This window comes from Macrotis lagotis, chromosome 5 (assembly GCF_037893015.1).
Source record: "Macrotis lagotis isolate mMagLag1 chromosome 5, bilby.v1.9.chrom.fasta, whole genome shotgun sequence".
Lineage (NCBI taxonomy): Eukaryota > Metazoa > Chordata > Mammalia > Peramelemorphia > Peramelidae > Macrotis > Macrotis lagotis.
Window position 1 is genome coordinate 37,814,939 of NC_133662.1, and position 14,603 is coordinate 37,829,541.

At 36.2% G+C, this 14,603-nt stretch overlaps 1 pseudogene; it reads right to left on the reverse strand.

Moving 5' to 3' along the window:
- Positions 1 to 9,322, reverse strand: part of LOC141489242 (ras suppressor protein 1-like) — a 34,326-nt pseudogene extending 25,004 nt beyond the window's left edge.
- Positions 9,323 to 14,603: the final 5,281 nt, after the last annotated feature.

Genomic DNA, 14,603 nt, shown 5'->3' on the forward strand with positions numbered 1-14,603 from the left:
CTAATCCCCGATGAGGATGATATTAAAAAGATTTTTGGAGCTATTTTGCCAAATTGTATGGCAATAATTTGACGACCTGAGTGAAATGGTTGAATGTTTACAAAAGTACAAATTACCCAGATTAACAGAAAAGGGAATAAAATACTTTAAAAGCCCTATTTCAGAAAAAAGAAATTGAAGAAAGCATCAATAAATTTTCTAAGAAAGAATCCCATGTCCAGAAAGATTGACAAGTGAATTCTATCAAACATTTAAGGAAGAATTCATTTCAATTTTATATAAGCTATTTATATAATAGGAGAAGTTGTTCTGCCAAATTCTTTATTTGACACCAATATGGTGTTGATATCTAAACCAGGAAGAATCAAAAGAGACAAGGAAAATTGTAAACCAATCTCCCTAATGAGCAACAATTCAAAAATCTTAAATAAAATTTTAGCAAAGAGATTACAAGTTATTACCAGGATAATACACTATGATCAAGTAGGATTTATAACAGGTAGGCAGGTATGGTCCAATATTAGTAAAAATCTTCAATATTATTGAACACGTCAAAATGAAAAACCAAAAGAAATCATATGATTATCTCAACTGAGACTGAAAAAGCCTTTGATAAAGTACAACATCCATTCCTACTAAAAACACAAGAAAATATGGGGAAAAAATGGAGTTTTCCTGAAAATGATAATCAATATCTATCTAAAACCATCAACAAATACTGGATATAATACAGATTAACTAAGAGTATTTCAGTGAGATCAGATGTCCATTGTTACCATTACTATTCAATATTGTATTGGAAATGTTAGCTTTAGCAATATTAGAAGAAAAAGAAACTCAAGGAATCAGAATTGGCAATGAGGAGGTAAAACTTACACTCTTTGCAGATGATATGATGGTATACTAAGAGAAGCTGAGAAAGTCATCTAAAAATGAAACATACTTGAAACAAATTCAGCACAATGGTAGGATATAAAGTAAACTCACAAAAATTATCAACATTTCCATATATATGAAAAACAAGGTCCAAGAGCAAGAGATAGAAAGAGAAATTCATTTTAAAGTAACTGTAGGCATCATTGAATTTTTGGGAATCTCCCAATACAAACCAAGAAACTATATGAACACAATTACAAAGCACTTCTCACACAAATGTCAAATCTAAACAATTGGAAAAACATCAATTGTTCATGATTAGATAAATAAAAATGACAATTCTATCCAATAAATTATTTATTCAGTGTCATACCAATCAATCTATCAAATAACTATTTTACCGAGCTAGAAAAAAAAAAAGAGTCAAAATTCATCTGGAGCAATAAAAGGTCAAGAATATCAATGGAAACTGATAAAAAAATTAAAGGAAGGTGACTTAGCTCTACCAGGTCTAAAACTATACTATAAAGTAGTAGTCATCAAAACTGCCTGGTACTGGTCAAGAAACAGAGTATTAGATCAATGGATTAGCATAATTTCAAAAGAAAGAATAGTAACTGACTACAGTATCTATTGTTTGACAAGGCCAAAAACACTAGCTTCTGGGCTAAAAATTCAATATTTGACAAAAATTGTTAGGAAACATGGAAAACAGCATGGCAGAAATTGGGTCTAAGCCTAATCACACAGAATATACTGAAATAAGTTCAAAATGGGTACAGGATTCAGACATAAAGTGGGATACCACAGACCAATTAAAAGACAAAAAATTATCTATCAAATCTATGGAAAAGGGAGAAATTTTCACCAAAAAAAGAAATAGAATAATTATAAAATCCAAAAAGGATGGTTTTGACTATATTAAATTAAAAAAGGTTTGCACTAATAAAACCAATGCTGCCAAAATGAGAAGGAAAACAGAAAATTGGGAAACATTTCCAATTTGGGGTTTTGATAAATGTCTAATTTTAAAAATATATGGAGAACTGCATCAAATTTATAAAGTTAAAAGTCATTCCCCAATTGATAAATGGTCAAACAATATGATCAGACAGTTTTCAAATGAAGAAATTAAAACTATGTATAATCATATATAAAAATGCTCCAAATCAATATGGATTAGAAAAATGCAAATTAAAACAATTATACATTTTCTCCTCACATCTATCAGATTGGCTAAGATGGCAAAAAGGAAAAATGATCAGTGTTGGAGAGGATTGGGGAGGATTGGGATTGGTGGAATTGAGAAATGATCCAACCATTCTGGAGAGCAATATGGAACTATGCCTGAAAAGCAAGAAAATTGATCATGCCCTTTGACCCAGCAATTGAAATACTAGGTCTATATCCAGAAGAAATTAAATAAAATGGGAAAAGTAGCATATATTCCAAAATATTCATACCAGCTCTTTTTGTAATGGCAAAGAATTGGAAATTGAGGGAATGTTCATCAATTGGGGAATGACTGAATAAATTATGGCATAAGAATGTTATGGAATGCTTTTTTCTATAATAAATTATGAATGGACACACTCTAGAAGAAGCATGGAATGAATTATGGGAACTGATGCTGAGTGAAGGAAGCAGAACCAAGAGAATATTGTACACATTAACAGAAAGATTGAGAGTTGATCAACCTTGATGGATGCAACTCCTCTTAGCAGTTCAGAGAGTTCAGATAACTCTGGGAGACCAACTATAGACAATGCTATCCTCAGTGGAAGAAAAACAAAAACAAAACAAACCAACAAAAAATAACCCTAAAGAATCTGAAAGAACACTACAATCAGTTTTGAACAAAGAGAGATAATGCATGTATATATTTCTTATGTATTTTGTATCTCATGAATTTCTTTCTTTTCCCTTAATCCTAATTTCTAGTACAAAAATGACTAATCTGTAAACATTTTAAACATAAATGTGTATGCATACTATTCACCTGACTGGTAGCCACTGAGGGAAGAAGCGTGGGAAGGGATGATGGAAGGAAATCATGTAAGTTAAAAACAGGGATATGCATATGAATGAATGCTGAAAACCTTTCATAACATGTAATTAGAAAAGTAAAATCCAATATCAATTGGAAAAAAGAATTAAAAAAAGTAATTGTCTATCATAACTTTTAGGAGCATAGATCCTTATCCCTTTTAATATGATCATTTTTGCAGCTACTTTGTCTGAGATAAGGATTGCAACACCCATTCTTTTCATTTAACTGGAAGTATGATATTTTCTGCTCCAGACTTTTACTTTTACTATCTCTGCTTCAAATATGGGATTCTGGTTTTTAATACATTCTGCTAACTGCTTCAGTTTTATGGGAGAGTTCATCCCATTCATGTTCAAAGTTTTAATTACTAACTCTGTATTGCCTTCCATGCTATCTCTCCTTCATTTGTATTTTTATGCTATTTTCACCTTGTCCCTCCTTCCCAATATTTTGTTTCTGAATACCACTCCCTTCATCATATTTATCTTCTATCCAATCCACTCCATTTTCTTTCCCCTTTCCCTTTTCCCCTTCTTCCTTCCCTATCAGTTCCTCCTTCTTTTCCCTCTCCCATTTCCCTTCCTAGAAAAGGAAGACAAATTTCTAAATTAAATTGAGTGTGTGTGTTCCTCACTCTTTGAATCAAATCTTATTAGAGCAAGATTGACGTGGTTCTCACACCTCATTTCTTTCCTTCTATTGCAATAGGTCCTTTGCACCTCTTCATGTGATGTAATTTAGCCCATTCCATCTCTCCCTTCCTACCGTCTCTTGCCTAAACCTTCTTTTTAAGGAATTTTTAAAAAATGATTCCATCAAAGCATTGGACATATCACGAATGTCCTTTCCTTATGCCTAAGTATATTCCCTCTAATAGAGCTATAATTCTCACGAGTTAAGAGAATCTTCCTCCCAGATGAGGGTGTAACCATATTAATCTTATTGTTTATTTTCTTTTCCCCTATTTGTCTTTTCATGTATCTCTTGAATCTCCTACTTGAAGACCAAATTTTCTGCTTTGCTCTGGTCTTTTCATCAGAATAAATTGAAAGTAACCATTTCATTATATGTTCACCTCTTCTTCTGAAAAAAAAGGCTCAGCTTTTCAGGACAGTGGATTCTTGATTGTAATCTACCATCCCTATCTCTCTGTAATATATTTCAGACCTTACATCCCCCCAAATTCCAGTTTTTTGCCATTACAAAAAAGGGCTGGTATGAATATTTTGGAACATGTGAAATTTTTCCCATTTTGTAAAATTTCTTCTGGATATAGGCTTAGTATTGTAATTGCTGGGTCAAAGGGTATGATCAGTTTTATTGCTCTTCAGGCATAGTTCCACATGGCTCTCAAGAATTGTTGGATCAGTTCACAATTCCACTAATCTCAATCCTCCCACAACTTCTCCAACATTCAGTCATGTCCTATGTAATCCTCACTGTGGCTCCATGGTATTTGAACTGCATCTTTCTGGCTACTTGCAGGATTTTCTCCTTGATCTGCTAATTCTGGAATTTGAACACACCATTCCTTAGTGTTTTCATTTTTAGATTGCTTTCAGAAGAGTATCAATGTATTCTTTCAAAGACTATTTTAACCTCTGGTTCCAGGATATCAGGGCACTTCTCTTCCACTATATCCTGGATTTCAAGCATTTTTTTTCCTTCAAGGATTTCAAGTATTCCTATGATTCTTAAATTGTCTCTCCTGCATCTACTTTCCAAGTCAGTTGTTTTGTCAAAGAACTATTTCACATTTTCTGCTATTTTTTCATTTTTTAAAATTTTGTTTAATAGATTCTTTGTGTCTCATGAAATCATTAACTTACATAGATTTCATTTTTTAAAAGAGAATTATTTTCTTCATTTACCTTTTGCATCACCTTTTCCAATTGGTTGATTCTAATTTTGAGAGAGTTGCTTTCTTTTTCCATTTGCCTAATTGTATTTTTGAGAGAATTATTTTTTTTCTTTTGTTCAATTGTATTTTTTAAAAATTTGTTTTCTTTTGGGACACTATTACATTGTTGGTGGAGTTGTGAACTCATCTAACCTATCTGGAGAGAAATTTGGAACTATGCCCAAAGGGCAACAAAATTGTGCATACCCTTTGATCCAGCAATACCACTACTGGATCTGTACCCTGAAGAGATCATGAAAAAGGGTGAAAACATCACTTCTACAAAAATATTTATAGAAGCCCTGTTTGTGGTGGCAAAGAATTGGAAATCAAGTAAATGCCCTTCAATTGGAGAAGGGCTTAGCAAACTGTGGTATATGTATGTCATGGAACACAATTGCTTTATTAGAAACTAGGAGGGATGGGAATTCAGGGAAGCCTGGAGGTATTTGCATGAACTGATGCTGAGTGAGATGAGCGGAACCAGAAAAACATTGTACACCCTAACAGCAACATGGGGGTGATGATCAACCTTGATGGACTCACTCATTTCATCAGTGCAACCATCAGGGACAATTTGGGTTTGTCTGCAATGGAGATTACTATCTGTATCCAGATAAAGAACCATGGAGTTTGAACAAAGTCCAAAGACTATTTCCTTTAATTTAGGAAAAAAAACTGATATCTTATTGTCTGATCATGTTATATCTTATACTTTATGTTTCTTCCTTAAGGATATGATTTCTCTCTCATCGTACTCAATTTGGATCAATGTATAACATGGAAACCATGTAAAGTCTAACAAAGTGCCTTCTGTGAGGGGTGGGGGAGGGAAGTAAGATTAGGGGAAAAATTGTAAAACTCAAAATAAATAAAATTGTTAATGGGGAAAAATTTGTTTTCTTCTATCATTTTTTAATTTTTTTAATTTTATTTTTTATTCTCATTTTGTACAAATTTTTTATACCTTAATAAAATATTCTTGTTTAAGAGTAAACAAAATACCCCCTCCCTCTCATGAATATAGACTTGCTTGAGCGATAAAGTAAAGGGGAGAGAAAAAATTAAAATTAAAAAAAAATAATAGTAATAATTGTAGGTATGGCCAGGTGGTGCAATGGATGAAGCACCAGCCCTGGAGCCACAAGTACCCAAGCCAACATCCAGCCCCGTAGACCCAACAATCACCCAGCCTTTTGACATGCAAGCCACCCGATCCCCACTACCCTACAAAAACCAAAAAGAAGAAAAAAAAAAAAGACCCAAAATAAAATGAAATAGTAATAATAGTGGGGTGGCTGGGTAGCGGACACAGCACTGGCCCTTGAGCCAGGAGCACCCGGGTCCAAACCCGGCCTCAGACACTCAAAGATCACCCTGCCATGTGGCCCCAGGCAGGCCACCCAACCCTATTTGCCCTGCACCCTCCCCCAAATAATAATAATAAAAAATGTGCTTCAGTCTTTGTTCCAACACCAACAACTCTGTCATGGGTGGATCATATTCTTTATGATAAGTCCATCACAAAAGTTACTTCCATATTTTTCCAATGTTGCCATTGCTGATCGCAACTCCCTCCTTTCTTATTTCTCCACTACCATGTACTATATTTTCTCTCTCTTTTCACTCTGACTCTGCTGTAGGGTAGCTGAGTGGCACAGCAGACAGATCCCTGGTCCTGGAGCCAAAAAGTCCTGGGCCCCCACACCACCCACCCCTTAGGCACAGAATCCACCTGGCCCCATTGTCCTGGACAGGCCTTCCAATCCCAGCCCCTTACAAGAAGTAAAAAAGAAAATGTGTTATATCTGACCACTCTCCCCCCATGGTCCATCCTCTCCTCCTTTATTCACATCCCCACCTCTTCCACCTGCTCCCCCGGTCCTTCTTACTCCAGATGCCTATACCCCATTGAGTATATATGCTGTTTCCTCTCCTAGACACCTCTGATGAGAGCAAAGGTTCCCTCATTCCCCCTTGCCTCCCCCTTCCATATCATTGCAATAGCTCATTGTAATAAAAAAAAATCTCATATGAAATATCTTGGCCTATTCCCCCTCTTCTTTTTCTTTCTCCCATTACATTTCCCTTTTTTCTATTGCCTCCATTTTTACACCATATTTTATCTTCAAATTCAGCTTTCTCCTGTGCTTCAACTATAAAAGCTCTCTCTACCTGCTCTACATTTTCCTTAACTGAGAAGGTTCATATGAGTATTATCAGTGTCATTTTTCTGTGCAGGAATACATGTAGTTCATCATCAAGTCCCTCATATTTTCCCCCTCTCCTCCAATCTCCATACTTCACCTGAGTCCTGTATCTGAAGATCAAACCTTCTGTTCAGCTCTGGCCATTCCAAAAGGGACATTTGAAATTCCCCTGGTTTATTGAAAGTCCATCTTTATCCCTGGAAGAGGACATTCAGCCTTGCTGGGTAGTTCATTCTTGGCTGCATTCTAAGCTTTTTTGCCTTCCGGTATATTATATTCCAAGCCCTAGGAGCTTCCAATGTAGTTGCTGCTAAGTCCTGTGTGATCCTGACTGCAGCTCCACGATATTTGAACTGTGTCCTTCTGGCTGCTTGTAATATTTTCTCTTTGACTTGGGAGTTCTGGAACTTGGCTATAATATTCCTAGGGGTTGGTTTTTTGGGATCTCTTTCTCTGGGGGATCGGTGGATTCTCTCCATTTCTATTTTGCCCTCTCCTTCTAGAATATCAGGGCAATTTTCCTGTAGTAATTCTTTGAAAATGATGTCCAGGCTCTTCCTGATCATGACTTTCAGGAATTCCAATAATTTTAAAATTATCTTTCCTAAGTCTGTTTTCCATATCAGTTGTTTTTTCAACGAGATGTTTCACATTTTCTCCTAATTTCTCATTTTTTTTTGGTTTTGAAGTAATGAATCCTGGTTTCTTGTAAATTCATCAATCTCCCCAAGTTCCATTCTTTGTCTGAAGGATTTGTTCTCCTCAGAGAGTTTTCTTATCTCTTTTTCCATCTGGCCAATTTTGCTTTTTAAAGCATTCTTCTCCTCAATAACTTTTTGAACTGTTTTATCCATTTGACCTAAGCTGGTGTTTAGTATGCTATTTTCTTCAGCTTTGTTTGGATTTCCTTGACTAAGCTGCTGACTTTATTTTCATGTTTTTCCTGCATCTCTCTCCTTTTTTTTCCCAGTTTTTCTTCAACTCCTTCATTTGATTTTCAAAGTCTTTTTTGAGCTCTGTCATAGCCTGAGCCCAATTTCTGTTTTTCTTGGATTCTTAGAGTAGGAGCTTGTGCTTCCTCATCTTCAGACTGAATATTTTGATCCTTCTTGGGCTCATATGCAAAATATTTCTCAATGGTCTTCCTCTTGTTTCTCTGCTTGCTCATTTTCCCAGCCTGGGCCTGGATTTGGGGTGCTTCCTGAGGTTTTGGGAAACTCCCACAAGGGTCTCAGTGTGTGAGGCTCTGTCCTCCCTCCTGGTCTGTGAATGACCATAACCACCCCCCTCTGCCACAGGGCTGAGGTGCGGGGGGGCCTTGCTGTTCTATGGGGGTGCCTAGACTGCGATCAGGATCTGAATGTGGTCAGAACCCCAGTGTCCTGTTCCAGGGGCAGAGGACAAAGCTCTGCAGTCTCTCTTCACTCCCCTCTCTCAGCACAATGGGCTCATGCCCTGGAGGCTCCTGGTTACTGGCTCTGCCTGCTTCTGTTTCTGGATCATGGTGGTGCTGGCCAAGCTGCTTGCTGTGTGCCCTGATGCCTGGGCTCCATGTGCTCACTCTGACAGAGGTCCCCCACTTTTCCCCCACTTTGTGCCTGGTGCTTCCCAGGGTGAAGCTCAGGAGACTGCCCCATTGCTGTGAGCTGAGGCTCCCAGCGCTTTGGGGCTGCCTCTGGGAGGCTGGCGGGCCACCCCTCTGGCTGGCTGCCCCTCCAACCCCGAGGAGCAGAGCCTTTCTGCTCTTTTCCAGTTTACCTTGAGTAGGAGAACTGCCTCTCTGGATCCCTCTGTGGGTTCTGTCTCTCAAAAATTTAGTTAGAGTCCTTAGTTTAAAAGTTTTATCAGAGAACGCCTAAGACTGGATCCCTTCTTGTCCTCATCTTGGCTCCACCCCTCTATCTTTTTCTTTGCTACGTTAATTTTCTCTTTCTTAGAGTTAATTTTTTCTTGTGTTCCTTTTCCCAATTTTTCCATTTGATTTTTAAATACCTTTCTGATCACTTTTAAGAAATTTTTCTGACCTGGACACCAATTCATTTTCTTCTCTAAAGTTTCATCCCTTCTGTCCTCCTTTTCTGAGCTCTCCAAGGTCACACTCAATAGATCTTGTTTTGTGCTGAACATTCCTAATTTGGGATCCTGAGAATTTGGTTCACAGACCATCATTGCTGAATCCCTAGAGGTTTGTTCACTGGGGTTGGGAACTCCAGGGGCATAGTCAGTGGGTCCACCAGTAAGGAATACCAGAAACTTTCTCTGGATTGTCTGGTTTGGAGGTATCATTGGCCCATTCCATAGGTCCAGAGTTGAATGTGGATTTTCCTTTCACAATCTGGGCTAGGCTTTCAGGCTAGAAATACAACAGATTTTCTCTTAGTGATCAGCACTGGGAAAGATCTTTTGCCCTTGTCATGGATCTTAGGCCAATTTGTGAACACAGGGGGCAGTTTCTGTTTTCCTCCTGGTCAAAATCATCCCCCACTCCCACAAGAACAATGGAGGTGGGGGTGGGAAGGAACTCATTTGGAAACCTGTGGGCTCATAGCCTTGGTTCTTCAGACCAGCCGAGCTGGTTGGATGGGTGTCCTGGGCAACTGTGCTGTAGTTCTCCCTGCCTTCTCAAGACATACACAGTAAAGATTTCTGCTGCTATAGTTCTCATGTAAGTTCCCTGCTTCACCCTGCCATCCATGCACTGGAATTCTGCTCCTTGCCTGAGGCATGCCCAAGCTCAGCCCGTGACAAAACTTGCTGGTTGGTTTTCCCCTCAGTTCTTCAGTGGGTTATGTGTGGACCCAAAAAACTATAAAGAGGTTTGTCTCATGTTGGTTTTGAGGGAAAGCCAGGACAACTTAAAACAAAAAATGTTTGGCTTCTCTATGCCATCTTGGTCAGAAGTGGAGAAAGTCAATAATTTTCCAAAGATGAAATATACATGATTAACAATTCTGTGAAAGAATTCTCTAAATCACTAATAAGAGAAATGAAATTTAAAACACCTCTGTGATATTATTGCCCATAAATTAAAATGGGAATGATGGGAGTTGTCAATACTGGAGTGGTTGTGGGAATATGGGTAACGTGATAAATTGTTTATTCAATTGTGAACCTGTTCATATATTGTAGAAAATATTTTCAGTTTTGTGAGAAAATAGGACCTATCTTTAACTACTACAAATATCAAAATATTCAGAGCATTGTTTCTAGTTTCTTAATTAAAAATAAAGATTAGTTGAATATATTATAATAAATGAATGAAAAGTATTATTGTGATAATACTTCTATAAAAAGTATAAGGACTTAGAATAAACATCAAATCATTATTGCGATCCTTTCTCCAACCCCCCAACTCTCAACTCCAGTTAATTAAAAGAAAGGAAATTAAGAAAAAATATTGCAATAAATAAACAAAAGAAGTCCATATAGTCATTTCCAAAAACACATGTCTCTGCACTTAGTATCCCTTACACCCTGTCAGGTGGTAGGTAACACGTTTCAACCTAGATCCTTCAGAGACATGGTTGGTCATTGTTTTGATCTTAATTAATTAATTAATTAATTAGTTCTTCTTTCACAATTGTGCTTCTCCTAGTTTTTCTTCCTTTAGTTTGTATTAGTTAACACTACCCAGGATTTTCTGAAATCATTTTCATTATTTTTTAAGTATAATAATATGTTCTTTCATCTCAATATCACAAGTGGTTCAAATATTCCTCAATAGTGTTGTTATTTTGTTCATATATTTTAGGGAGTCCAATGTTTCTTAAATTATCTCTCTTTGAATTGTTTAACAGCTCAGTTTTTTATGCCAAGTATTTTATATTTCCTTTTACTTAAAAATAATTTAATATTTCTGCCTGACTCATGGAGCTTTTGGTCTATTTGGTTTATTCTAGTTTTCAAGCATTCTACTTGTATAAGGCTTTCCAATTCCCTTTTGTAAGCTAATTATTCTCCCAGTTGTTTCCTCAAATGTTTTATTGTATTTTTAGACATTTGTTACATTTCTCTATATTTTCAATTTTTTCTGATGTAACATAAATTATTTTTCCATTGCTGTTATTAGGAGTTAAATTGCTATAGAACCATTTAGTCTGTCTGTGTGAATGTGTGTATGTGTGTGTTTGTGTCTGTGTGTGTGTGTGTGTGTGTGTGTGTGTGTGTGTGTGTGTGTGTGACTGTTTCTGTCTCTATCTATCTGTTTCTCTACATGGTGTTCCCTTTTATTGGATCATCACCCCAGCTTTATTTTCTGAATTAGGACTTCTTATCAGTTCTTCCTTGTATTATTATGCAGTCTGTGCTCTTTCATGGGAGTGGCCAATTCCAATTAGTTTTAGTCTCCTGAGGCCTTCTTTTAATCACTACCTCCAAAAATCCCCTCCTCCTTTACATCTTTGAAATCCACATTGTTAGATATTCAGGGTCCTTCTTGGGGTCTCAGGACACAGTTTAAGAACCCTAAGAGCCCTTGCATATAAGCTGTTGAATCTGAGCATAGTAGCAGTACTGCTTACTGTGAATGCTTGGGGCTTTCAGGGTCTCACACACTCTGAGGCTTCTTGACAACTGCACTTTTGCTACCTTCTAAAACAGAGCCTTGCAGACCACACATGACCCTGATTATGTCTTGGGAGGTGATTTTTCAGTGGGTTCAATACTGAGTTGACTTCTTTTATATTTCAAAGGTGGAAGAAGTGACAGTCACTTTTCATGGAACTTCCTATTCATTGTTTGGATTAGTATGAAATTTAGGCTTTTCTTGAAGTTGCTGTTTGTGAGCTGGATTGTCTGTTTCTCATTAAGTCAGTCATCTTAGTAGAAAGGATGAAATTAAATGAAACTTCCAGAACAATTTTTGTCCCAGATAATTCTTATGAATCCATTCACTTGATATCAAAAAGGAAATTAAGAGTACAGAATAATGTGATACATGTAATGTTACACATGATTGTTTTACATTTAGATTTTCTTTACTGTTATTCTTAATTATAAGATAATGTACTATAATGGGAAATGTTCATGTTATTAAAAAGTATCAGTTTTTGAAAGAGGAACTTAAACTTCATGATCATGGAGATCCTTTATCTTGAGAAATTTATTACTGTAAGACAAATTCTCATTGTAGAAAACTGCTGATTCATATTGGAAAAATAAGACTGCTATAATATAATAAAATACAATGTGTTCTTCACATTCTCCAATATTTCTATCTAATTGAAGTTTTGACATAATTGATTTTAATATATAGACATAAAAAGGTATTTAAATTTTTGTTTAGTCATCCACCTAAGAAGAGAAGGCAGATTAGCTTGCATAGGACCAAAACTTTTTCCAAGGAGAGAGCCTAGGAAAAGAGAAAAGCTCCTGGGACCCAGACCTTATTCCAGATTTCACTTAGGAATGAAAAGATATACATCCTAAGTGTGGGAAGGCCTTGTTTGAAACTCAGATCTTGATAGACCTCAGAAGATTCTTACAGGAGAAGAATTTTTTAAGGGTAATGAATGTGGGAAGATTGTCTGCCTTAGATTACTCCTCATTGACCACAAGGGAATCCACACTGAAGAGAAACATTTCAATATAATCAATGTGGGAAGGCTCTCATAACCTCCCATCTAATTACACATCAGAAACTTGCACATCAGAAATGTAAAGAAATATTTTGAATGTATTGAATGTGGAAAAATTTTCTCATACAACCCCAGTTTGGTGCACATCAGAGAATCTCACTGGAGAGAAACATTTTGATTATGATCATTGTAGAAAGTCTTTCAAATTCAGTTTTTGTTTTGCTAGATATCAAAAAAATCTACTGTAGAGAAATCTTAAGAATGTCATCAATGTGGAAAAATTTACAAAAAGAAGTACACTCTTGCTTTCCATAAGAGAATCCATACTGTAGTGTAACCTTTTGAATATAATCAATATTAAAAGGCTTTTACACATAGCAGAAATATTGCTTTATATGAGAAAGTCCACAAAAACACTCCTACCCCCCAAAAAAAGAAAATCCACACTGGAGAGAAATCTTATGCACCTAATTGTTTTGGAAATCCTTTTTCACAAAGTCCAGTGTTGGGAAACATTAGAATATCCATTCTGGAAAGAATCCTTATGCATGTGATTAATGTGAAAAGTCTTTCAGACACACAGAGGTCCAATCTTGCTGGATATAAGAAAAACCTCAGGAATGTAATTGATGTACAAAGGCTTTCACACTGTTTTTCAGTTTTCTTACACATCAGAGAATTCACACTGGAGGAATAAAATCTTTTAAATGCATTCAGTATGAAAAGGCTTTCACCAGCGCTAGTCTTGCTGCACATCAGCTAATCATATCTTATGGCTGTAATTAATGTGGAATGACTTTTAAAAAGAATTCTACAGGGGTGGCTAGGTGGTGTAGTGGATAAAGCACTGGCCTTGGAGTCAGGAGTACTTGGGTTCAAATCTGGTCTCAGACACTTAACAATTACCTAGCTGTGTGGCCTTGGGCAAGCCACTTAACCCCATTTGCCTTGGGAAAAAAAAAACCTAAAAAAAAAGAATTCTACTTTTACTAAATGTGAGAGAGACCTATGTTGATAATAAATGTGGAAAGGTTTTCACACAGAGTCAACAGTCTTTCTAAATTTCAGAAAATTCACACTGTTGAAAAACCTTATGGACACAATAAATGTGAAACGGCTTTAAGATTCAACTTTAGTCTTGCTAAGCAACAGAGAAATTACACTAGGAAAAATCCTAGGAATGCAATCAATGTGGAAAGTCTTTCAGTCAGAGCTCAGTATTGTTAGACATCAAAAAGTACACACAAAAGAAAAATTTATGAATTTAAACATTGTATCATGCTTTCACACAGAAGTCCTATTTTGCTAAATATCAGAGAATCCATTTATATATATGCAAATTTATGTAAATATTATATATAAATATGCTTAACATATTTGACTGAAGAGGTTACACAATTGAGAGAAAGTTTATGAATATATTTAATGTGGTAATTCCCTCATTTCTTATTTCCCCTTTAAGAATTCATATTAGATAGAAATCTGATCATTGTAATGAATAAGGAAAAGCATTCAAATGAAGTTCAGAGCTTCTTCAATATGAGAGAAACCAATCTGAGAAGCACTTCCATAAGGTCTCAGTATGGGAAGTCTCTCATAGATCATCTCTTATTTTCTTTCAGAGGAGTCATTGTGGAGAAAAGTCTTTCAAATATGCTTATGGGAGGCTGTCCTTCATTTTAGAGGAAGGTCATTAGTAGAAAAACCTTACTCCTACTGGAATGAAGCTGGTTAAAGTCAGTGATTTGGGAAGGGTTCAGTCCCTAGAGCTAATACTTGACTGTACTTTGGAGAAATAATGTTGGAGATAATTCTTACCATTCTAATTAGGAAAGGAAGGCCTCCTGCTATAGGAAAGACTTTCATTAAACCTCCCAACAAAAGAGACCTCATTAAATATGCCAAATTCATTCCTGTTCATAAAATCCTTTAAAAATGTAATGACGGTTTCTCTAAAATCCTAATATTTGTTATCACTTCAATATTGCATG